The sequence below is a fragment of the Sus scrofa genome, chromosome X (genome assembly GCF_000003025.6).
Source record: "Sus scrofa isolate TJ Tabasco breed Duroc chromosome X, Sscrofa11.1, whole genome shotgun sequence".
Classification (NCBI taxonomy): Eukaryota; Metazoa; Chordata; class Mammalia; order Artiodactyla; family Suidae; genus Sus; species Sus scrofa.
This window is the reverse complement of record NC_010461.5, coordinates 21285600-21311168: the sequence shown is the minus strand read 5'-3', so window position 1 is coordinate 21311168 and position 25569 is coordinate 21285600. Positions and strand designations below refer to the sequence as shown.

General features: G+C 39.5%; 1 long non-coding RNA gene across 1 annotated transcript in view; it reads right to left on the bottom strand.

Annotated features, from left to right (window-relative positions):
* The window catches only part of LOC110257768, a 160461-nt gene that overhangs the window by 71787 nt on the left and 63105 nt on the right, over nucleotides 1-25569 (bottom strand). Inside the window, exon 2 of the long non-coding RNA XR_002340734.1 lies at nucleotides 11252-11307. This is a non-coding gene — a long non-coding RNA (uncharacterized LOC110257768). The remainder of the gene's footprint in view (nucleotides 1-11251; nucleotides 11308-25569) is intronic.

Below are 25569 nucleotides of genomic sequence, written 5' to 3'. Positions count from 1 at the left end.
CAAGAAGACTTTTCTGTTCCCCATCTCAGAAAACACCTATGTGACATTTTGCTATAAACATGAGGCGAACACTTACTGTAACACAATAAGGGCTATTTGATGTTCAGAACTACCCTAGGGTCATTACCTCACGGCCTCCAACACCATATCCCCTACCTGTTTGGCTTTTTAATCACTTGTATCTGATAGTTGAATATAATGATAGAGATGATAAATCACAGCTCCCTAAAGCTTATGAGTCAATCAATAAAGAGAAAAAAATCAACTCAGTAATAGATACTTTCATATGGATTTAAGAAGACAGGATGAGAGTCCAGGAAAACTCACTTCATAAGCACAGGCAATTAACAGTCACTGCATCATGGGCCTTCTTAAGCAAAGATGTCACATGCTCAGAGCCAGGGACAGTCAGAAGCTATAGAATGTCCTCACCCGCTGACTGATGAAAATGACTGACTCTGGGGTGCCAGCTGAAAAATCAATTATTCACATCTACTAGGCAACTACCCCCTACATAGGCAGCAGCGGCAGGTCACAGGAAGGGAAGATTGCTAGGTTGTTGTTAACGTGCACTATCCATTTCTCTGTGCTTGGAGCTCAACAATAGCAAAATAAATAGGCTGTTCCAAACCAAGAAACAGAGAAGTTGGGCACTAACTCCGTTCCAAGCACTGGAAAACATCCTAAAACTCAGCCACAGACAAATGACAAGGGAGAAGATTCCTCGTCTTACTATCATCAATTTCCATATTCTGTGTCTTTCCTATTTCTCACAGTAATAAGAAAGAGAATCCAAAGTTTTATGTATTCCTAGTGATTAGGCCACTTTTGTTAAAAGAGGGAAAGCAGGAGTTCCTACTGTGGCGAAACAGGTTAAGGATCCAGCATTGCCACAGCTGCGGTGTAGGTCACAGCTGCTGCAGCTCAGATTCAGTCCCTGGCCTGGGAACTTCCATATGCCACCATGGTGCATCCAAAAAGAAAAAAAAAAAAGAAAGTAGGTGTTCATTTTCAAAGGCTCCTCAGGTGTTCTTCAGCCTACTCATCACTTGCCTTATCCTGGTGGCCCAAAGAGTCTGCTTTCAGTATGTGGAGTTGTCTTTCCAAAGGGATGAACCTAATAAGTAAGGTTATGAGGTTTGGAGAACTCATTTCAGTACTTGCAGAGCACTGTAAGTAAAGAAAATAAGAGAGCTTGTTTTGTCAAATCATTTATGTTTAAACTGTATTTTGAGAAAATATTCATATGGTTCTAATGTCTGATGTTCTTTGTAAATAAAAGTTACAGAATTGTGGGGGTGCAAAATGGTACAGATATTTTGGGAAAGAGTCTGGCACTTTCTTATAAAGTTAGGTATACACTTACCACATAACCCAGCAATTTCACTCCTAAATGAAATGAAAATTTATGATTTCATAAAAACCTGTGCATGACTATTTACAGCACCTTTATTCATAATATACAAAAACTGGAAACAACCAAAATTCACCTCTACTGGGAAATGTGGAATGGGTAAATACACTGGTACATAAATAGAATGGAATACTAGTCAGTAATAAAATGGAGCCAGCTACCAAGATATGCAAACACTCCAGATGGGTTTCATAAGCTTTATGCTGAGTGAAAGAAGTCAGATTCAAAGGCTATATATTGTATTATTCCATTTATAATTACATTCTTAATAAGGTAAAACTATAAGGATGGAAAACAGATCAGTGGCTGACAGGGGCTAAAGGTATGGGAAGGGGCTAACTACAATCAGGCAGCTGGGTGGAATTATTTAGAGTGATGGATCTATTTTATATCTTGATTGTGATGGAGGTTATATGACTGCTTGCATTTGTTAAAACTCACAGAGCAGAGTCAAAACTCACACAAGAGTGAATTTTACTAGATATAAACCATACCCTAAATTTTTAATACTGAACAAAATCTAGGGAGAAAAAAGAACTCAAGGCATTCCTCTACAGTGGTAAACAACTTTGTCTCTCATCCTGATAAATTTTCCTGTTTCACCATCCTTGCTTATGCCACATTCTCTTCTGTTACATCTGGGCTGGAATTAAATGCAATTTGGGGCTGAAGCAGACAGGACTCTTCAGAGTATGTCCCTACTTGCAAAGCTCTAGTACCATGGACAGAAGCACTAGCCCCACCAGTCCGAATTAAAAAATGCATTCGTGTCTGCTCTCCTTTCCTCCAAAAGCTTCTTGAAAGAGATCAAACAGGCAGGGATGTCACAAAGGGCACTAGACAAGAAAATAAGGAGTCCTGGGTAGACACTTACCCAATCTGCCACTAATTCACAAGATGGTCTAAACAAGTTACTTCACATTTAGATCTGTCAAAGTCTCAGCAGGAAAAAAGTCAAGTCTGAAAGCTCAAGAGACTTCCAAAGTGTTGGAAGGGTGAAGAGAATCAATAAGGACTGTTGAAACACCGAGGCAGTAGCAACAATGGGAAGTTGTCTCCACCCTTAAACCTAAAGATGCAAGAGAAGGAGGTGAAGGTGTTACAGGGACCCAGTGAGATAAGAAGCTGTTAAGGAAAGATTTTCCTGGAAGGGGCTGTGATTATGAAAGAATGACCCAAAGACAAAATCACACCCCAAAACTTGGAAACACCATTTCTTTCCTCCCCACCCCAATTTCCTCCTGGTGTCTGCCAGTGGCTAAACCCAACAGGCTAGCCGGAAAGGGAACTTAGGTGATGGTGTCACCCTCCAGGACTCAGGTCAGGCCAGAGAGGGACAGAGAATACACCCCAGAAAGAATGAAATGAAGAAAGCAAACTAAAAATAACAAGGACCAAAGTATTTACTAAAGGCCTGTAGATTAACAACTTCTAAAATCCTTGATATGTGAACAGTCTATGAATCTATCTGACTGTCACTTTCTAAAGCCCCCTCCATGTTCCCTAAGAACCACATTGTCATATAGAATGATTCTTATTTCCTCAAGAATGCAGTTTCCAGAGTTCCCATTGTGGCTCAGTGAGTTTAAGAACCTGACTTGTATCCATGAGTACACGGGTTCAATCCCTGGCCTTGCTCAGTGGATTAAGGATCCAATGTTGCCCCAAGCTGCAGCATAGATCACAGACACGGCTCGGACCCCGTGTTGCTGTGGCTGTGGCATAGGCCAGCAGCTATAGCTCTGATTTCACCCCTAGCCTGGGAACTTCCATATGCCATGGGTGCAGCCCTAAAAAGGGGTGGGGGGGAGAAGAAGAATGCAATTACCTTTGGCCATTGGGCTAAAACCTGTTTTTCACCCAGCAAAACTGAATTTGACCCAGTGGTAAATGGCCAATATCCTTAGTCAAGCATATCTTCTTCAGAAAAATTCTCAGATGCCTATCAGAAGTAAATCCTAATAAGATGTACGACTAAATCCTGATAGGATGTATGACTAAATCCTGATTTTTTTCAGTTAAAGAGCCAAAGATTCTAGAGATTTGTTCTAGACAAGAGTACAGTGTTCTAGCAGGGCTTTCTTCCTCACTCTACCATCTCAGGATATAGAATTATGAATATATATCCGAATATAAGATAGACATGAAGCAGAAATATTCTGAAATCCTCCAATCTTTTTAATTTATTTTTTACTCTGTTTGTAATATACTTCTGTCCTGACTCCATAAATATATAGGGGGCTAAGACCATGTATGTATGTATATATTTATTTGTATTTATATAAAGTTCCAGAACTGAACACAAATTATATGGAAAACTGGGTCACCTGAGGATAAATACAGTCTATTTTCGGTCCCTAGCACACTGCTTAGGACTTATGAGTTATGACACCTGCTTTACTTTGATATTTTTTTTTACAATCCCCCAAGTGACAACCTTTATTCTTCCCTTAAACTCAGGAAACTTTTATTTTTTTATTTTTTGTCTTTTGTCTTTTGGGGGCTGTATCAGTGGCATGTGGAGGTTCCCAGGCTAGGGGTCGAATCGGAGCCACAGCTGCCAGCCTATACCACAGCCACAGCAACACAGGATCCTTAACCCACTGAGCAAGGCTAGGGATTGAACCCGCAACCTCATGGTTACTAGTCAAATTTGTTTCTGCTGCACTACAATGGGAACTCCAACTCAGGAAACTTTTAAATCTCTGTGTATCAGAACTAGAACAAACAATCCAAAAATTTATATGGAACCACAAAAGACCCAGAATCGCCAAAGCAATTCTGAGAAACAAAAACCAAGCAGGAGGCATAACCCTTCCAGACTTCAAGAAATACTACAAAGCCAGTCATCAAAACAGTGTGGTACTGGTATCAAAACAGACAGACAGACCAATGGAACAGAATAGAGAGCCCAGAAATAAACCCTGACACCTATGGTCAATTCATCTTTGACAAGGGAGGCAAGAACATAAAATGGGAAAAAGAAAGTCTATTCAGCAAGCATTGCTGGGAAACCTGGACAGCTGCATGCAAAGCAATGAAACTAGAACACACCCTCACACCATGCACAAAAATAAACTCCAAATGGCTGAAAGACTTAAATATACAACAGGACACCATCAAACTCCTAGAAGAAAACATAAGCAAAACACTCTCTGACATCAACATCATGAATATTTTCTCAGGTCAGTCTCCCAAAGCAATAGAAATTAGAGCAAAAATAAACCCATGGGACCTAATCAAACTGAAAAGCTTTTGCACAACAAAGGAAACCAAAAAGAAAACAAAAAGACAACTTTCAGAATGGGAGAAAATAGTTTCAAATGATGCAACCGACAAGGGCTTAATCTCTAGAATATATAAACAACTTATACAACCCAACAGCAAAAAAGCCAATCAAGCAATGGAAAAATGGGAAAAATACCTGAATAGACTGTTCTCCAAGGAAGATATACAGATGGCCAACAAGCACATGAAAAAATGCTCAACATTGTTGATTATAAGAGAAATGCAAATCAAAACTACCATGAGATATCACCTCACACCAGTCAGAATGGCCATCATTAATAAATCCACAAACAACAAGTGCTGGAGGGGGTGTGGAGAAAAGGGAACCCTCCTGCACTGTTGGTGGGAATGTAAACTGGTACAGCCACTATGGAGAACAGTTTGGAGATACCTTAGAAATCTACACATAGAACTTCCATATGACCCCACAATCCCATTCTTGGGCATATATCCGGACAAAACTCTACTTAAAAGAAACACATGCACCCGCATGTTCATTGCAGTGCTATTCACAATAGCCAGGACGTGGAAACAACCCAAATGTCCATCAACAGATGACTGGATTCGGAAGAGGTGGTATATATACACAATGGAATACTACTCAGCCATAAAAAAGGATGAAATAATGCCATTTGCAGCAACATGGATGGAACTAGAGAATCTCATACTGAGTGAAATGAGCCAGAAGACAAAGACAAATACCATATGATATCACTTATAACTGGAATCTAATATCCAGCACAAATGAACATCTCCTCAGAAAAGAAAATCATAGACTTGGAGAAAAGACTTGTGGCTGCCTGATGGGAGGGGGAGGGAGTGGGAGGGAACGGGAGCTTGGGCTTATCAGACACAACTTAGAATAGATTTACAAGGAGATCCTGCTGAATAGCATTGAGAACTATGTCCAGACACTCATGTTGCAACAGAACAAGGGGTGGGGAAAAAAATGTAATTGTAATGTATACATGTAAGGATAACTTGATCCCCTTGCTGTACAGTGGGAAAATAAAAAAATAAATAAATTTAAAAAAATAAATAAATCTCTGTGTATGTTTCCAGCTGCAATGGTGATAAAAACAATGCCACGACATGAGAAAGAGAACCACACAGGGGGCAAGTCAAGCACAGCCTTAAGCAGTGTAGTCTCTATTGTGCTTATAAATTCACAAACTATATTCAAAGCATGGCACTGGTGTTGGCACCCAACAAGTCATAAGCCCTACAGCTCCCCCACTGAACTCTCAGTGGTGGTCCTGTGCAGGGTTCTTCTTGAGAGGATGTAAGTGGTACTGAGGATATTCCATCTCTGTCAAAACTCTAATGTTCCTCATCCATCAGGTGTTGAGTTCTTAACACTGATGTTTAAGTGTGACAATGCCTTGAGCAGGTCATCTGAGGCTCCCGAATGGAAAGGGCTAGGTAGCACGTGGATTGCTGACAATCTTCCAATTTAGGGTCTTTTGCCAATTTAAAGACTGCTAGGGTCTATTTCCAGGTAACATAGTCAGACAACAAGCGGCTGAGTATGAGCCACCCCTATTTTCTGAGCTGTTACATGGAGAGTGACTGACCACCTGGCTAATCTGCCTCACAGTGTGAAGGTGTGGGCCCTCTGGGTGTATTCAAAGGGCTGCACTGAGCAGATTCTGAGGGCTGCACATAAGAGTAACTGCAGCTCCGACCCATTTCCAAGGCCTGAGGTAAAGTGCAAAGTAGACTCTTCTTGGAGGTCATTCCTTCTCTCTTTCTGAATTGCCTTTCCTTCTACCTTTGGTCTCCATCATGCCCTCATAAAAAGCCATCCTTTTTCCTCTGCTTCCCAGTCTATCCTCATGATGATCTATGACTATCCACAGCCCCAATCTGCAGGACACCCATCAGTGGCTATCTTTCCCCCAAAGGTCTCTCAATCCAAAAGTACTTCTCCCTCCCTAACACCTCCTAAGAGGTGGATGATGGAGAAACTCAATGTTCTCTAGAAATATCTTAATTTTGAGGCAAACATTGTTAAACTAAAATAATATCGCACTCAGAGAAAATAACTAGAAAATGCGCCTTTCCATTTTCAATTAACTTTGCCTCCCTAAACTGTTTAGAGTGAAAACAGTGGAAAGGGCAGGGAACTCACTACTATTTCAAACTTCCTTCTGCAAAGGGAGAGATAACTTCCTGTAAGACCCCCTCCAGGAGGAGGCAATGAAGGAAGGAACACCTCTTCCTCCTTCTGGAAGCCATTACCCACTTTATGATATTCTATTTCTACCTTATAAACAAGGTTTTAATGAGGTCACTAAATCTATCTTAACAATTTATATCAAAATATCCTTTTGGAAATAAGTTTATGAAATGTTTGACACAGACTCCTAATCTCCAAATTTATGCCACAAATTACATAATTTGAAACTACTCATTTTAAATTATCCTCTGTAACTTTGGGGATATTATCCTTTTCTTGTAATTAATCTGATTTTCAGTTTTACTCCATGTTACCTATCTTAATACTTTTTTGGAAATAAATGGGCTGTTAGTAAATGTCAATAAAAATATATTTTAAAGACCCCCACAGATGACAAAGTAACTGTTCTGATTCTTGCAACCAGCACTGAGTTAAATGCTCATGTGGCAGTAAGATATTAACCTCCAAGCTGCAAGAGGACCCAGGGCTGAAAAAGCTATTATATCACTTAGATGTTAGTGACTTATTCCAAAGAATTGGACTCACCAGCTATTACAACTACTCACACACGTTAAACAGAATGACCTTTGAAAGGTTCTTTCCCAGACCAAACTGTCAACTCTCTTCCTTGAAAGATGTGTCCATCTAAAATGGTATCTTGACTTCCCACTGACTCCATCTCACCCCTACTGACATACTAGAATGCAGGAAGACCATCATAGATCATTTCTTGTGTTGGGTGCTTTCTGAAAGAAAAAGCAAAGACTGGCAAACAGCAAATGAAAAATCCATTAAATAAATCTATCAACAAAATGCAGAATAAGCTTGAAAAATAATGAGACCATTGCTGAATGAGGCAGATGGCTTGGCAACCCTAAAAGACTAGCATCAAACAAACATTCATTTGAGTCTTCATCTAGTTTCACTAAATTAGTATGTGAATTCAAACATTTGTCTTTTGATATTTCTTTCTTGGTGATGCAAACTATATGAGTAAGGACCACTAGCAAGAGAGGAGGAAATGCTAGCCAAAGAAAATGGTACTTGTAAGTCAAGCTGACACTAAGGCTTACAGGGGTATAAAAGAATCTATTGGAGATCTTCCATCTATACCTCAAAGGCCTAAGGACATATTTGAGTTCTTCTCTCATGTGTAATTATCTGTAATTATTGCCCAAGTTTTTCAAACTTTGCCACCACATTCTTTGCGCATTGCAGTAGAATCCTGGCCATGCTATTGGTGAAATGATCTTCAAAGATACACATACTGGCAAACAAGAAAGATAGACTTTCTCTCTCTGTGACAGTTCATAGAGGGATGGTGATTGAGAGGAGAAAAATCTCTTGCTAATCTCATACTAAAATGAGAGATGTGGTCTTATTAAAAAAAAAAAAAGCTCTCAAAAGGGTTTACTGTTTAAGAATATCAGACCTCGGTCACCAAACCATACAAAGACTATACTAAAGAAGTGTATGCATGTATGTTGAGCACACACATGTGTGTGCATGTGTATTTGTGTCCCACAAGATTCACTTAGATTTTTTTATTCAAAAAAATAAAAATTTCAACACACTGAATATTTATATAAGACCATAAAAGAAAATTAGCAGTTAAAAAAGGAAGCCACTACAAAGGAACGGATTTGCCATTCACTCTGGAAAAGTCAATGCTAATCTCTCTTTTAAATGGCTCGCTATGAAAATAAAAGATGTTCAAAATACATCAACAGAATATGTGAGCAGGATTAAAGGCAAATTTAAAAGACTGGCTTTATTCTCTGTTCAAGGCTGTCTGTCAAAAGTATTCTGGTGGTACTAGGGAAAAATTACCTCTCTAGTCATCCCACAGAACTCATAACCCTAATAAAAAGAAATAGGATGATTCATAAGCATAAAATACTGGTACATGATGTGAATAGTTCAGTGAAAAAGTACTTCCAGTTAGACAAGACCTGTACTATCTATGGAAGGGAGAAATGCATTATAACCTTTCTTTCCAGTATTCAAGGTGACTCTGTGTGCTACAAGCTGGACCAAAAAACCTGACCCACCCAAGTGTGTACAGTATAGTCCAAGGGGAGAAATTACCTAGAAGGAAATAAATGCAAATGTTACTTTATAGTAAAAACCCCCCAGCAGGTCAGAGATTTGTCTTTAACAACTTTCTGCCATGTCCATGTTTTTTATAATGATCATATACTAACTTTACAATCAGGAAAAAAAAGCACTTCTCATGTTTTCAAAATGTTCAGACACCTTACAGAGATAAATTCTTTAAATTGTTTTCCATTTGCCAGTTAGGTAAATTAAGCCAGCCTCACATGAAATACTCTTTTCCCAGTATCACGAAAACCTCTGTTTCTCATCCCTTTAAGCCCATATGACCTGTCAAACCAATAAGTTATTTCTCCACTTTAACTTTAAAAATATCTAAAGCTCCTTTGCATATAGTTATTAGCCAAAGCCTAAAATTACAAAAGGTTTCGTGCTTTAGCTCTATTTCTTAGGGAACACAGAACCAATAAAGGAGGAGTTAATAGATAAAAGGTTTTTCCTCTAGATACCAATTGTGTTACATCGATTATAATGTAAAATTCAAGTGTGTAGAAATTCACTTGACAGCTACTAAACAAGACAGCATGAACAAGAGTAATCTAATATATACTAATTTCAGTGGAGAAAATAAATGTTTGTGGGAGGGGGGAGTTGAAAGTGGCATTTAAATATAAGTACTATTGTAAGTACTATTTCACTGTAAGTTCCCACTGTGCTTCATACACTGCTCAGCACACAGTAAATAGTCAAGTGCTTGAGTCGAAAGAACAGTGGATTAGAAGTCAAGAGGCCTGGATTCTTGCTCCAGCTTCACCACTATGTAATTAGCGAACTTTGAATCTATCATTTTATCCATTTCTTCATCAATAAAACGGGATTTGAATCTCCTTGCTTGCCACAGAGGCCTGGGTGAGGATATGAGAATGAACATTTTATTTAAATTATAAAGCACTTTTCAGCTGACTAATTCACCCCCTTGATATAATCTTGATATGCAAAGAAAAACTCCATTACAGAATTGCATCTTACCATCACTCAAGTCCACAAGATCAACAATGATCAAATTCTACCTGCTTCAGGACATGAAATGGATGGGTGTTAAAGCATCAAAGATATTTGAAGGGCCTCTGTCCAAGTTATTCGAAATTCTTAATATAATTTTTAAAATTTCCTCTTCTGAGAATCAAGCCACCGTCACTTAGGGTTTTGAAAGATGGCATACTTCACGGGACCAAGCAAGAACTTTGTTTCTTCTGCCAGACCCCTAATGCAGAAAGTTACAGCCCCTCCCTTGCCTTACAGAAGGGTGGTGCTAGAAAATCCAAAAGAATTTATTTTTATTTCTATGTGGAGTGACAAAAGGACACTGGGAAGAGTTAACAATAAAACATAAGGACACTGAAAGGACTTAGGACTGATGGTCAAGAGGCCAGTGGTGGAGTTCCCGTCATGGCTCAGCAGAAACAAATCTAACTAAGCATCCACGAGGATGCAGGTTCACTCTCTGGCCTCGCTCCATGGGTTAAGGATCCAGTGTTGCCGTGAGCTGAGTGTAGGTCGCAGATGCAGCTCAGATCTGGCATTGCTGTGGCTGTGGTGTAGGCCAGAGGCTACAGCTGCAATTCAACCCCTAGCCTGGGAACCCCCATATGCCAAAGACGTGGCCCTAAAAAAAAAAAAAAAAAAAAAAGGCAAAGCTTTGAAAATAAATGCTAAGAACATAACAAAACACACAAAGCTGGTTCACTTTACACCAGCAGTCAGCAAACTTTCTATAAAGGGCAGGCCATGTAGCAAGGGCTACAACCACTTAACTCTGCTTTTGCAGTGTGAAAGCAGTCACAAAAATGTGTAAAACCTATATATGGATATTGAATTTTGACTTTCATATAATTTTCAAATACTATGAAATTTTTATATATGATGAAAAAGTATTCTTCTTTTGATTTTTTTCAGTGAGATCCTGCTGTGTAGCCCTGGGAACTATGTCTAGTCACTTACAATGGAGCATGACAATGTGAGAAAAAAGAATGTATACATGGTAGTAGTATCTACCATGCTATACAGTAGAAAAAAATGTATTGGGGAAATAACAATTACATATATATATATACCATTCTTAGCTTGCAGGCTGTACAGAAACCAGCCACAAGCAATTTAGCCCATAGACTGATCCCTGTTTTGGATAAAGAAATAGCCTGAACTTAGGCCAAGCTCCCCAGAAACAGACCTAAGGACATGGAAACCAGTCAAGGAGAGGAGGAAGCAGAGAATGGGGAAGGAAGAGAAACTGTGAGATCAGCCATAAATATCACCTTCTGATATTCACATCTTTGTGTAGTCTTCTCCCACAATGCACCAGGGTTGGTCTCTGCAAAAGAAGGTGACAGAGATGATGGAATGTCGTTTCCAGAATAAAATTATAAAAGACTGCTGATTTTGTGTTGGCCTCCCTCTTTCCTTCTCTCTCTCTTCCTCTCTCCCTCTCCTCCCTCCCACCCATTATCTCTGGAAAAATGCAGCTGCCATGTGGTCCTGAGCAAAGGCTCACATGGCCAGAAATTGAGATTTCCAGCCAACAGCCATATGAGTGAGCTGGGAAGTGGATGCCTCAGCTTCCAATGACCACACCCTGGTTGACAGCTCAACTTCAACTTCATTAGAGACCCTGAGCCAGAACCACCCAGCTAAGCCACTCCCAGACTCCTGACCCTCAGAAAGTGCGTGTTAAAACATTTTTGTTGTTTTAGGATGCTAAGTGCTATGGTCATTTGTCACACAGTTGTCAGAATTCCAAAACCAAGCAATGAGTTAGTCTGTGGTCCCTCAAGAGCGCTCTGGAGGTTAGGTTCCTCCTCAGAGTTGCCCTGACTGTAGAGACAAGGGAGCTGAAGCTTTCAAACTCTAAGTCCCATCAAGAGCCACCCAGAGAAACATAAATGCCCAGGCACTCTTATCTCTCTACATGTAGAAGGGCAAAGAATGAAGGCAGTCCACATAGAGTGAGCTGTGGGTGCTGTTTTGGTGGTTACATGTTTAAAAGGTTTTTACTGTATTGGTGGAGGGGAGCAGAATCTGGACACAGCACTGACACTATCCACCCTAGGCCACTGTTTCTGAGACATAGTTGACATTGTGTAAGTTTAAGGCACACCACACCTTGATCTGACACATTTATACATAACACTGTGATTACCACCATAGTGTTGGCTCACACCTCATTCACATCACATAATCTGCATTTCGTTTTCTGGTGGGAATGATGAAGATCTAGTCTCTTAGCAACTTGGAAGTTGATAATACAGTATTGTTGTCTATAATCATTCTGCTGTGCATTAGATCTCAGGACTTATTCATCTTCTAGTTGCAAGTTTTTACCCTTAAGCAACATGTGCCCAATTCTCCAACCCCTCAGGCCCTGGAAACCACCATTCTACTCTCTGTTTTTATGAGTTTGGCTTTTCTAGATTCTACACATTAAGTGCGATTATACAATATTTGTCTTTCCCTGTCTGATTTATTTCACTTAGGACAATGCACTATTGGCCATTTTAATCAGTTTGTCAAATGCACAGATACATTTTTTTTCTGTCCCTACCTGGCTTATTTTTTTAATTAAAGTATACTTGATTTACAGTGTTGTGCCAATATCTGATACACAGCATGGTGACCCACATTCTTTTTCTCATAGTGTCCATCATGTTCTATCAAAAGAGACTGGATATAGTTCCCTGTGCTGTACCAGTAGGACCTCTTTGCTTATCCATTCTCAATGTAATAGTTGCATCTACTAACCTCAAACTCCTCATCCACCCCACTCCCTACACCCACCTTGGTAACTACATGTCTATTCTTTATGTCTATGAGTCTCTTTCTGTTTTGTAGATAGGTTCATTTGTGCCATATTTTAGATTCCACATGTAAAAGTGGAGATATCATATGGTATTTGTCTTTCTCTTTCTGACTTCACTTAGTATAAGACTCTCTAGTTGCATCTATGTTGCTGCAAATGGCATTTTTTCATTCATTTTATGGCTGAGTAGTATTCCACTAAATAGATGTACCACATCTTCTTAACCCATTCATCTGTTAATGGACATTTAGGTTGTTTCCATGTCTTAGCTATTGTGAATAGTGCTACAGTGAATATAGGGATGCATGTATCTTTTTGAATGAAAGTTTTGTTTGGATAATATGCCCACAGGACTGCTGAATCATATGGTAGTTCTATATTTCGTTTTCTGAGGAACCTCCATACTGTCTTCCATAGTGGTTGTACCAATTTACATTCCCACCAACAGTATAGGAGAGTTCCCTTTTCTCCACACTCTCTCCAGCATTTGTTACTTATAGACTTATTAATGATGGCCATACCACCTGTGTAAGGTGGTAGCTCATTGTAGTTTTGATTTGCATTCTCTAATAATTACTGAAGTTGAGCATTTTTTCATGTGCCTGTTGGCCATCTTTATGTTTTCTTTGGAGAAATGTCTGTTTAGGTCTCTGGTCATTTTTCTATTGGGTTGTTTGGGTTTTTTTATTGTTTAGATACATATTTAAAGCTGAATTTGAGTGTATAGGTTCGCAACACGTGGTAAATGTAATTAACTTAGCAACAAGGCTCAACTTTCCATTTTCACATCCCATACATGTCCCAAAGACAGGTTGAACATTAAGAATCCTCACCAGAAAAATAAGGTAATGCAGGCGTTAGATAATCTAGCATGTAGACAAACAATAAAATCACTTTGTCAGTTACAAATGTTAAAATAAATGATTAAAAACAGAATAAATCTCTTTGCACACAGATATCTGTGCAAATCTCTTTGCACAGTTATCAGCTTTCCCAGGTATGGTATTCTAGCCTCTAAATTCCTGTGTCAAAGTCCAGCCAAATAATCTGCCATGTGAAATTTGAGTTGTCTTTCCCTTCTTCTCCCAAAGTAACTAACACTGCTAAAGCCTATACTGTGAATTGCCCAGCTCAAAAGCATTCTAACCCTTTCCTATCTTCTTTTACTATAAAGTCAGGACCCCTGAAAGCTCACCTTCTCAGACCCCCTCACATCTATGGGTGACCATGTGACCAGTTTTGTCCAATCAAACACAAATAAAAGCCAATTGCTGCTCCTTTTCCCTCTTCCTTCTTCCTCTGCCTGGATCTTCCTCAGTGCTCAAAGTGAAACAACCATGGGTTCTGATGTCAGAGCAGGAAGAGAAGAAAAATTGTATTCCTTGCGGGTACCTTTGAGCTGCTTTCTCTCAGACCTTTGAAACATTAGACAAATAATCCCACTTTTTTTTTTTTTTTTTTTTTTTTTTTTGCCTTTTCTAGGACCGCTCCCGTGGCATATGGAGGTTCCCAGGCTAGGGGTCTAATTGGAGCTGTAGCTGCCAGCCTACGCCAGAGCCACAGCAATGCGGGATCCAAGCTGCATCTGTGACCTACACCACAGCTCACAGCAACGCAGGATCCCTAACCCACTGAGCAAGGCCAGGGATCGAACCCACAACCTCATGGTTCCTAGTCAGATTCATTAACCACTGAACCATAATGGGAACTCCAAATAATCCCACTAATTTTTTAAAACACTGTTTGTTAGCTTTTCTGGGATATTCTGCCAAACGCAATCTCTAACTGATATAATTATGTATAAAGGAGAAATTGTGCTATTTTTTGAAAAATCAGATTAGCTCAAATTTATTGAGTCTCAAAATACACTCCCTGCTGGGTAAAAGCTGTGTGTGGCTTCTAATTTCTCCACGGTAATCATTATTTAGAACAATGTGTCTTTACCAAGCATGGAAATAAATAACTTTCTTTGCAGTTGGAGTTTACTTTACAAAACAGACGTGTTGCTAGTAAAGTCAACTGAGAATTTAATTATATTTTAAAGTACAATAGAAAGTTACTATTTAAAGTAAATGTTGCTGTATATTTTTATAATGGAAACACTATTTTATCTTAAATCCAAAAGATTAAATATCAGATTACCTTTACACAGGACCTAAGTACATGATTCTACACTAACAGGTTTTCTTATTGAGCTAAGAATTAAATAGAAATATGTTTTCTTCATAAAAGAATATCACACAGGTAAGTATATGTGGAAGTGTCCAAAGTTTATAGCAGGATAGATTTTCCCACCCAAGAGGCTTCTTAAGCTAAGAAGCAGATGTTATGTGCTGCTGGATGCCCCCAACTGCCATTGGGGAGCAACAATTTCTCTTTCCCCTTTGGCTTTGCCATTGCAGTGAGTGTAGCCCATGGGAGGGGCAGGGAGAGCGCAGACAGAGATGGCGCTGCTGGCGTCTCATTCTTTGATCCTCCATCTCCCACTCCCTAGGCATTGGTCTCTCTTCTTCATAAGCCAGCAACCACCCCTCTATAACATGGGAGAGTTTGCCCAAATGATATATGCCCTGTCTCACTAACAGGAAATGCTTCTCCACCAGGTCTTACAGGAGACAAGAGAAAGAAGGAAAAATTAAACCAAAAGTACAGTGATCGCCCCTAATACCAGACTCTGAGCCAGTGGCCTATTGTACCATACTTGAAACACTGCCAAATTTTTTAGCTGGTCTTCTTAAATGTAGACTCTTCCATTAATTATTTTAACCATCATATTCTCAAAAGAATCTTGTTTATTTATGTATGTATTTATTTATTTATTTATTTATTTTAGGGCTGTACCCGCGGCACATGGAAAGTCCCAGGCTAGGGGTAGAATCGGAGCTGCGGTGGCTGGCCTATGCCACAGTCACAGCAATGCAGGATCCAAGCCACACTGGCGACCTACACCACAGCTCATGGCAACACTTGATCCTTAACCCACTAGTGAGGCCAGGGACTGAACCTGCATCCTCATGGATACTAGTCGGGTTCGTTACCACTGAGCCACAATGGGAACTCCCACAAATGAATCTTGTTTAAAATGCTATATTCAGGAGTGCGATGGACTGGGAATTTGGGGTTAATAGATGCAAACTATTGCCTTTGGAATAGATAAGCAATGAGATCCTGCTGTGTAGCACTGGGAACTATATCTAGGCACTTATGATGGAGCATGATAATGTGAGAAAAAAGTATATATATATGTATGTGTGACTAGGTCACCTTGCTGTACAGTAGAAAATTGACAACACTGTAAAACAGCTATGATGGAAAAAATAAAAACAATTTAAAAATATAAAATAAAATGCTATATTCATCAAGATCAAAAGTTTTCAGTAGCTCCCGGTGATCTACCACATCAAACTTCAACTCTTCTCTTTGGTTTTCAAAGCTCTTAATGGCAATCTTCCTTCTAACCTAACCATTTTTATTTCCCAGTCAAACCAAATATACATTTGTCTCCCTTGTATCATTTTGTATGCTTCGAATTTCAAATTTTTTAAAAAAGAAAATCTGCACAGTTCCACTGGCTCTCTTGATTAAAGTTGGAAGTGACAGAAGTCACAGGATTGATTAATTCAGTATCCTCACATCATCATCAAGTACCCTGGATTCTTCCTCTCCTCTCTTAAATTCTAGGTCTATCAACCCATCCTCAGAATGGGGCTCATCCTCAGGATCACGGTCCTTTGCTCAAAGCATCACATGCAACAACGTCCAGGGCAAAAAGAGAAGGCATTTGTGTCTCTTGTTCTCATCAACAATTAGAAGAGCTTTCCCAGAAGTCCCCACAATGTCCCCTCATGACTCTGGCTACCTTATCATGTGCCCATCCCCAAACTTGGCAAGAGGAAAAGGACCACCATGGCTGTATAAGGGAGAGTACAAAAAAATTGAATTCTTCCAGCCAGGAAAGAGGGGATGACTGTAGGATAGACAACAACAACACTGACAACATCTCAGCTTGTTTTCATCTCTACACATCACCCTCATTCCAATGTTTGTGCCTTTGTTCTTGCTTACATCTTATGCCCTCCCTCCTCCTTTTCACCATAAAATTCTTTCCATTCCTGAAGATGATGGAGCTATAAGAAAAAGAGCTTGATCCCAAGAGGTCAAATGGCCAAGGTTACACAGACAGGAAGAGGCCAAGCTTAGATTAATACCCAGAACTTTCCAACCCAAGATCATGTGTGCCCCTTTCTCCATCTAAGGCCTACCTTCTCTGTAAAATTTCCATATCATTTTCCTAATTTTGTTTCAAGATGGCAAATTGATCCCACGTAACTAACTTCCTTCTCTCTCAAATTCCCATGATAATAAGCGAAGAAATAATATGGAAAAATATATAGCAACATTAGGGAAAATGGAAGGGTGGCATGTTGTAGAGATGGGACTGGATTAAGGAAAGGATTTATCAGTGGACCAACACATGGGGAACAATGGGTAGAATCTCACAGAAACTTCCAAGATTAGAGCACATTTAAATAGGAACAAGTAGACTTTAGGCCACATGAGAAAGAAAAAAGTCAAACATTTCTAGAAGTATACAAGTACTTATATATGGATGGGGCAGAGATCAGTGGACATCACTGCTAGCTCGGCTCAACCTAGTGAGACAAAGGGGTTAAGAAAAGCAAGGGTATTGCCCTCAAAGATTATAAACAATGACCATCATGATTTTGGAAGTGGAGCAGGACACATCATTTGCCATAACAAACATGAAAGAGAAATTACGTAACCCAGCAGTTCACCTCCCTGCCCTGTGTCTGTCCCCTTTATAAAATACTCTGTACTCCTTCCAGTCAAGTGAAATCCTTATTTATCAAAGTAAAGCAATACAAAATATCAACTTTTCCTTGTGTCTTATATTAAAATATTTAAGCTGGGGCCCCACACAGTCTCTGACATGTCAACCTCAGTAATAGTTAAGCATAAATATCAGGAAGAAGAAATCAAAAAAACTCATTGAATGGAGAGAGAAAGAGCAAGGGAGAGAGTCAAAAGTCCAATTTACAAAGACCCTCTAGGGATGCAGAACAAAAAAGTTTTTTTCGTTTTTTAAAGTGTTATTGAAGTATAGTTGATTTACAATGTTGTGTTAATTTCTGCTATACAGCAAAGTGATTCAGTTATACATATACACATATCCATTTTTGTCAGATTCCTTTCCCATATAGGTTATTACAGAATATTGAGTAGAGTTCTATATACTAGACAGTAGGTCCCCATTGACCATCCATTCCATGTACAATACCATGCACATGCCAATCCCAAACTCCCAATCCACCCCTCCCCCCACCTTTCCCTTTTGGTAACCATAAGAGAACAAAAAATTTTAAGGGACTTCTTTTAAAAAGTAAAAAACAATATAAAATCCATCATTTGGATTTACAATAAAATTTGCAATACTGTATTTCTATAAACAGGACTACTCTAAGGTCAGGAAAGATTGCTTTCAGATGAAAAAATATACTAGAGATAGATGGCCTACTGCAGAAAACTAAACTAGACAATTAAAAATAGTTTGATAAATTTTCCCCAAACTCAGAAGAAATAGGCAAAAAGATAAATGCCATGGGAAAATGTAGGGGATGTGGAGGATGAATCGAGGAAACTACATATCTGAACTGTAAAGCAGATATCATTTGGCACCCTTGCTCCTTTGGGATCTTGGTGTAATTAGCTTGGGCCCTGCTATTTCCATGACCTGTGAAAGGTCAATGCAATCCCTTCAATTTCTACTCATTACGAGTTTAAGGTCCCAGTGCTCTTCTGACCCAATTTCCATATTTTGTCTCTATCTCTTGCCACATCAAACTGGACAGGATTCAACCCCTTTACCATCTCTACCAGAAGTCCACTCAGTATTATATGAGTATATTTGAGACTCCTCACCATTGGCCTTTTCAATGCCTTCCTCCCCTTTTCCCTTCTCCTATCTCTGCTCCTCACACCTATTCTTCAAAATTGCCCCCCCAAATGAAAAACATAAAATAAAAAAACATACAAAAAATAAATAAATGAAAGAAAAAAAATTGTCCTCCCTCATTCATTCAGTAAATATCCATTATACTATCAAAACAACAGTGACCAAGACAGGCAAGTCCTTGCCCTCATGGAACTTATATTCTAGTGGAGGATAAAGAAGACAATTAACAGATAATGTCAGATGATGTGTTAGTTGTCCAGGACTGTCATAACAAATTGGCAAAAACCGGATAGCTTAAAACCACAGAAATTTATTTTCCCATTGTTCTGGAGACTGGAAGTCTAAAATCAAGACATCAGGAAGGCCATGTTACCTTTAAAGGCTCTAAGGAAGAATCCTTCCTTGTCTCTTCCATCTTTTGGTGGTAGCCAGCAATCCCTGGCATTCCTTGCCTTGTGGCAGAATAACTACAATCTCTGCCCTATCCTCACATGGCCTTCTTTCCTTATATGTCTCCTCTATGTCTCTGTATCACTCTCTCATTTTTTTCTGGCTGCACCCACACCATACAAAAATACTCAGGTAAGGGGTCAAACCCACGCCACAGCAGCAACCTGAGCCACTGCAGTGACAATGTTGAACAATGTTAATCCCTAACCCTCTGCTCCACAAGAGAACTCCTCTTTTGTTTTTTGTTTGTTTTTATTTGTTTTTAATTTTTATTTCCCCAATACAATTTTTTTCTACTGTACAGCATGGTGACCCAATTACACACACATGTATACACTCTTTTTTCTCACATTATCATGCTCCATCATAAGTGACTAGACATAGTTCCCAGGGCTACACAGAAGGATCTCATTGCTAATCCATTCCAAAGGCAATAGTTGGAATCTAATATATGGCACAAATGAACCTCTTTCGTTTCTTTAATTTAAGTATATTTGATTAGGTTCATCCATGTTGCTACAAATGGCAATATTTTATTCTTTTTTATGGCTGAGTAGTATTCCATTGTATATGTATGTACCACATCTTCTTTATCCATTCATCTGTCAATGGACATTTAGGTTGTGTCCATATCTTGGCTATTATGAATAGCACTACAATGAATACTGGGGAGCATGTATCTTTTTGAATTTGAGTTTTCTTCAGATACATGCACATGATTGGGATTGCAGGATCATATAGTAACTCTATTTTTAGAGTTACTATTTTTATTTTTTTAAGGAACCTCAATTCTGTTCTCCATAGTGGCTGTACCAATTTACACTCCCACCAATAGGGAAGGAGGATTCCCTCTTCTCCACATCCTCTCCAGCATTTGTAATTTGTAGACTCTTTGATGATGGCCAATCTGACCAGAGTAAAATGATATCTCATTGTAGTTTTGATTTGCATTCCTCTAACAATTAGCAATGTTTAGCATTTTTTTCATTTGCCTGTTGGCCATCTTATGTCTTCTTTGGAGAAATGTCTATTTAGGTCTTCGGCCCATAAAGTTAGAACATACCCTCATGCTATACATATCAGATATATGTATGACTTACCTATAGATCTTCTGCCATTTTCTGATTGGGTTTTTTTTACATTGAGCTGTATGAGCTGTTTGTATATTTTTGGAATTAATCCCTTTTCGGTCACACCATTTGCAAATATTTTCTCCCATTCTGTAGGTTGTCTTTTCGTTGTGTTTATGGTTTCCCTTACTCTGAAAAACCTTTTTAGTTTATACAATGGAGAAAAGATAGTCTCTTCAATAAATGGTGCTGAGAAAACTGGACAGCTACATGTAAAAGAAGAAAATTAGAACATTCTCTAATAGCATATACAAAAATAAACTCAAAATGGATTAAAGACCTAAATAAATGTATGACTGGATACTATAAAATGCCTAGAGGAAAATATAGGCAGTACACTCTGACGTAAATTGTAGCAATCTTTTTGGATCCATCTCCTAGAGTAATGGAAGTAAAAACAAAAATAAATTAAAGGGGCCTAATTGAACTTAAAAGCTTTTACACTCTCTTAATAAAGACACCAGTCATTGGATTTAGGGCCTACTCTAATCCAGTACAACTTCATCTTAATTTGATTATGTCTACAAAGGTCTTATTTCCAAATAAGGTCATATTCATAGGTTCCATAGGTTAAGACTTTGTTATGGGGTGAGCTGTTTCTCCCCCAAATTGGTATATTGAAGTCCTAACCCCTACTACCTCAGAATGTGACTCTATTTGGAGGTAGGGCCTTTAGAGAGGTAATTAAGGTTAAATGGGGTCACTGGAGTGGTCTCTGATCCACTATGACTGGTGTCCTTATGAGGAGATGAGGACATAGACACATGCAAAGGGATGACCATAAAAAGAAAGAGGGAGACAAGGACCATCTACGAGCCAAGAAGAGAGTCATCAGAAGAAATCAACCATACCAACACCTTGATCTTTGACTTCTAGCCTCCAGAACAGTGAAGAAATAAATTTCTATTGTTTAAGCCACCCAATCTGAGGTATTTGTTACAGAAGCCCTAGTAAACCAACACAGATTTCAACATATCCCTTCAGAGAAGACAATTCATCCCATAACAGGTAGTGATGAGTGCTATAAAAACCAATAAAATAAATAAGGAAGATAGTGAGAGGGAAGGGGTGGGAAAAGGAATTCAGTTCTCCCCATGTCTAATTCCAAACTGGTTTACCCAGAAAAACCATCGAGGTGCTGCAGAACAAAGAGCTCTTTATATAACTGGATCTACTTTCCTTGGAGGGTAATTGGAGAAAAAAGTAGCAAAAAGTCCTATTAAATGACACAATTATCGAGCACTTATTGTCAGCCAGTGTGCCAAACTCTAACTGCATGATCTCATTCAATCCTTATAACAATGCTATGCATTGATAACTATTATTTGCTCCAATTTACAGACGAGAAGACAGAGACTTAAGAGGGTCAAGTGGATTACCCAAGTCCAAACACCTAGAATCTAGACCCTCTGCCCTAAAGTACCCCCTCTCAACCACTATGACATACTACCTCCTCTTTATGTTTAGGTTATAAGTAAGACCTTTTTATAAAGAACTGCTCTTTAGGATGAAGAATTTCTTTCCAATGTAAAAGTACCGTGTAACTGCATATCAGATATATGTATGACTTATCACCACTCTCCCTGTTTTCTGTTTTCAAATATGAAGGTAATGAATGGAAACACTTAGTGTCCTTTCTTACATTACAGATCAATTTGTTTTAGCCATGGAGAAAGACCCAAGGAGCCATATGTCCTCAAAATCAAAGTCAGAGCTTCTCCAAAGCCAAGCCCTCCTGTGACAAAGTGATCCCAGACACAAGACCTCACCATACTCTAAACTTACTTAGGAGCTACTGCTGAAGGAAGATACCTTCAAAGTAAAGACTTCAATAATCAACTCCACGCCCCTCAAAACACATTTATTAAACAGCTTAGACTGAACTAGAGACCCTAAAAATGCTGCTTGCCTTGGGGATTCTTCTGTTGACAGCATTACTGTGCTATTGAGGAGAGCTAAGCAGACTGGGAAACACTAAAATCCTTGCCTTAGCAAGTGCCCTTCACGAAACACAAAAATGAGTCTCCTAAAGGAAGGACATCACTCCCCAAACAAGACAAAACTGAAGTTCTACACCGAAGACCTGGAAAATGGTCCCACCACCATGAAAAATAAGAGTCATAATTAAAACAAATGGAAAGGAAAGTACGAGCAGCTTCAAAGCTCACGCCATGAAGTGATGGAGCACCAGCCACAGTTTCAAACTGGAGATTGGAAAGAGTGACCTCCTTTCCCAGCCCTTCCCACTGAGTAACATTTGTAGCTATTACTTTCTTGCTGTTTGTTGCAGGCCATTATAGATGTCTTGAGAATACATCCAATATAGAAAAGGGCCTGTTGCTTTGGATTCCTTACCAGTAAGCTACTTATATTTCAGGGGAGCAATTGAACTTCTTGGTACTAACCTGTTCTCTCCATTGAACTAGTATCCCCAACAATAAGTGAGTTTTCAGAGTATACACAAAAGTAACTGTAAACTCAGTGTCTAATTGGCATTTGTAGTTCATCAGCCATTGAAGGAGAAGGAGGCAGCCTAGCTATAAAGGATTTCCTCTGGCTTAAATTTGTCCTAACCTCATCTTATATACACATGCATGCACATCTTGCAATTTGGCATTTTTTAAGAATGAGGAGAAAAGGGGGGATTTAGTTTTGCAAACTAACAAGTACTATTTCTCCGGAAGAACTTCCATAATCTGTTTGTCCCCAGGGAAAAGTTGCTTCCATCCCATACAGTCCAGCTGTTATTCTCAGGTTGCTAAAATAATGAGCAACATTAAACAATAGAGTCAAAATCAGCCACCAAGACTCACGACCATGTTTGGTCCTGTGCATATTAGAGCCTCGCTTGGAATGGTGGTGTTCCTTCCTGCCAGTGCCCCCAACCCTAGCAGCCACAGTTTCCCCCTTTACACACTATCAGGTTACCAGGGCAGCTAGGAAAGCATGGGCCAGCACTCCCCCAGCACTTACTGCCAATAGAGAAACATGAGTCTTAGTCTTACATCTCTCTGAAGTCCTCCTTCATGACTCAGCTTCAAAGTGGCCAGAGTGCTTCTTACAGACTGCACCTTTCATCCAGATAGGCTGCTGTTAAGAGTCCCACCCTCCTCTAGCCATGTGATCACTGTTCTTGTCACAGTGAGTTCACTACAATCCTTCAGCAGCTGTATTATAAGTGTCTATCATGTGGCAGGCCCTGTGCTATATATAGGTCAGAGCTAAGCATGTTATCATCATCCCTAACCATATGGCCTCAGATGCTCAGAGCAGATCTTTAGGAAGGAGAGATGTTCCCTTGTGGCACAGCAGGTTAAGGATCCAGCACTCTCACTGTAGCAGCTCAGTTTGCTGCTGTGGCATGGATTCGATCCCTGGTCCAAGAACTTCCACATGCTGTGGATACACCCTCCCCACCAAAAAAAGGAGAGATGGCCAGGCCAGTAAGATAAGCAACTACAACGATATGGCAAATAAAATGAGGGTGACCATGGAAACACATACCCAGGGCAGCTAACTTTCTCTACCTAACTGCAGAAGAGGCTTATTAGAAGTACATCGAAGTTGGTATCTGAAGGATGAGTGGGAATCATCAGATGAAGGTAGCAGAGGAGCATTCCTGGCAGAGGTACCAAAATTGCTGAAGGTTCAAAGGAGAAGGTGTGTGAGTAGGTTGCAGTCATTAAAAGAAGTTCAGTGTGTCTGAAGCGTGGAGTTCAGGGAGCCATGGCTAATCTGTTTCCTTGGACAGCTCATTCTCCTACTCTGTACAGCACCCATTTCCTCCAACTTTAGAGTGTCCCCAAATCCAACATTCATTACCTCCCCTTAACTCTCAGAACATGATGCCACCCGCTATTTCACAGACAAAATAGAGGCTCCAGACAGGAACTCCCTCAACTTTCTGCTACCAAACATAGAAACCTACATACATCTGTGTCCATCTTGAGTGCATTTCCCAACCTGACCCTTTACAACACAGCTGAGGCTGGCCTCTCATTCAAAGCCAATCTCTTGATGCCTTGGATCCCATTTTCTTCTGGCCTGCCTTAGAAACTTACTTTTTCATTATTTCTCCTCCTATATATTAAACCTCCTTCCTGAAATAGACTGTGTCCATAATTTTTAAAACATGGTCAAGTTTCTCCCATTCATCTCCTTCTATCCCATACTCTCCCAGTGAACAGTGACTTATCTCCACCTTCTGTTTCTGAGCAAAACGACTCCCAAGAGTTGTCTGTCCTTAAGATCTCCATCTCTTCGCTTCTTAGCTCTTCTCCAGTTCATTCTAACAGGGTTACCACATCTCCACTCCACTATGTGACTCATATTAAAGTCACTAAAGGCATCCATGTTGCTAAACCCAAAAAGACATTTTTCTTTCTTTCTTTCTTCTTTTTTTTTTTTTTTTTGTCTTTCTTCTTAGGGCTGCCCCTGCAGCATATGGAGGTTCCCAGTCTAGGGGTTGAATCAGAGCTGCAGCCGCTGGCCACAGCCGCAACCATAGCAACTCGGGATCCAAGCCGTGTCTGCGACCTACACCACAGCTCACAGCAACACCAGATCCTTAACGCACTGAGTGAGGCCAGGGATCAAACCTGCATCCTCATGGATGCTAGTCAGATTTGTTTCTGCTGAGCCAGGACAGGAACTTCCAAAAGGACATTTTTTAATCTTCATCTTCCTTGATATCTCAAGAACACTTGAGGCCATGATCCAATCAATCTTTTAAGTACTCACCATCCTCGGCTTCCAAACACACTCCCTTCTCCTATTTTCCTCTTATATTTCTGTCCATTCTTTCTAAGTCTCATTTTCATAGTTTATCCTCGCCCAAGACATTAAATATCTAACTTCTTCAAGACATAGTTTTGGGCCCTTTTTTCTTCCCAGTACTCTCGATATAAAATCATAACCATAATTTGATTACCATCTTTATGCAGATAATTCATAAATTTATATCTCCAGTAGGTTCCAAAGATATATGGTGTATATCTGCTTACATGACATTACACTTTGTTGTCTCAAATGCACCCCAAACTTTACATGCCCAAAATCAAACTCACAACCTCCCGTGCCCTTCCTTCTGCATGGAAACACATACTCAAACATGGTCCACTTCAAACATTTCCTACCTCAGCAAATGGTACCACCATCCATCCATTTTCTCAAACCAGAATTACAGGAATCATCTTTTACATTTTCCTTCATTCTCTGCTTCCAAAT